Raw genomic sequence first — 1,960 nt, forward strand, 5'->3', positions numbered from 1 at the left:
CAAGAAGCTTTTAGTCCAAGGGGTATGGAGTCAAAGATATGTTGAAATCGGTTCATTCTGATTTGTGTGATCCTATGACTATCCAGACAAGAGGTAGTATTGAATATTTTGTCTAATTTATAGACAACTATTCAAGATACAAATAAATTTACTTAATGTACCGCAAGACTAAGTACTTTGATTAGTTCAAAGAGTACAAGGTTGATGCGGAGGAATAAAGTACAAAGTCACTATAGAAGATCGTAGTGGCAAGTACCTCTTGAGAGATTTTAGGAGTCACTTATCAGAAGTTGGATTTCAATCCTAACTAACTGCATCTGGTACACCCCAACAGAATGGTGTAGTAGAAAGAAGGAAAAGAACTCTTATGGAATAATTAGATAGATGATGAGTTATTAAGAAAATTACCAAATTTGTTTTAAGGATAAACTCTGAAAATGAAAGTGAACATAGTGCCTTCCAAGTCATAACTCTCTACTCATATAAAATTGCTGAATAGGCGTAAGCCTATTTTGAAGCATATTCGGATTCAGGTAATCCAGCATATATGTTAAAGAGAGATAATGATAAGTTGGATATGAGTTCACTTGTTTGTAAGTTATCCTAGATAAACAAAAGTAGGTTTATAGTCTTAAAAATCAGAAGGTCATTGATAAACATCAATGACTGATTTTTAGAAAAGAACTATATAATGAACCACGTGCTCATAAGTAAATTTGTTCTTAAGAAAATAATAAAAAACATGTCTAATCTAGTACCAACTGTACAAGATGAGATACCACAAGAAAACTGCAACACGTATCACAAATGATACACAATTGCAGAAAATGCCTTGTCGTAGTGGGAGGGTTGTTAAGCAACCTTAAAAGATTCATGTTTTGGGAGAGTTTTTGAACTCGATCCCTGAAGGACATGAACCTGATCTCCGGACATATGACGAAGCACTCCAAGATAAATATGAAGCATCTTGGCAAAGAGTAATGAATAATAGAATTAGAATATATGTATTCTAATAAAATCTGGAAGCTTGTAGAACCACCAAGTGGTGTAAAAGCCTTTGGGTGTAAAAGGTCTATAATAGAAAAAGAGGGATAGACAGGAAGGTAGAAACCTTCAAAGCAAGGCTTGATGAAAAAGGAAACCTTTTTCACTGGTAGCCATGCTTAAGTCTATCCAGATTCTTTTATCTATTTGGCAAGTGGATGTCAAGACAGCATTCCTTAATGGAAGTCTTGAAGAAAGCATCCATATAAAGCAACCAGAAGGGTTCATTGCAAAGTGCTAAGAGCATCTTGTGTGCAAGCTCAATCAGTCTATGGACTGATACAAAGCTTCAAGGTCTTGGAACATCCGGTTTATCAAAGTAATCCACACCTATGGATTTATTGAGTAAACGGATAAAGTTTTGTGTATACAAAAGATGTGATGGAAACGTGGTGGTATTTCTTGTACTATACGTAGATAACATTTTTGGTAGTTGGAAACAATATCAAAATGTTGTCAGAAGTAGGGGTATGGTTGTCCAAATAATTCGATATAAAGGACTTGGGAGAATGTATATATTTTTAAGATCAAAGTAATAAGGGATCACAAGAAAAAATATATTTATTCCAAGCTTGATACATCGGAAAAATCCTTGCTCGTTTTAAGCATGCAAAACTCCTCAAAAGGTTTCTTACCTTTTAAGCATGGAGTGTCTTTATCTAAAGAGATGTCTCCGATGACATTAAAGGAGATTGAGGACATTTAGGCAGTTCTTTATGCTTCGGCAGTTAGACAACCTAATGTATGCTATGCACGAGATCTGAAATTTATTTTGCCAAGGGCATAGTTAGCAGATATCAAAGTAACCCTTGACAAGGACATTGGACTGCAGTAAAGCATATATTAAAGTACCTTAGAGGCGTTAGAGATTATATGCTAGCTTACAAGGCAGTTAATTTGGTCCTAGAGGGTTGCA

Source organism: Zingiber officinale, chromosome 3B (genome assembly GCF_018446385.1).
Source record: "Zingiber officinale cultivar Zhangliang chromosome 3B, Zo_v1.1, whole genome shotgun sequence".
NCBI lineage: Eukaryota > Viridiplantae > Streptophyta > Magnoliopsida > Zingiberales > Zingiberaceae > Zingiber > Zingiber officinale.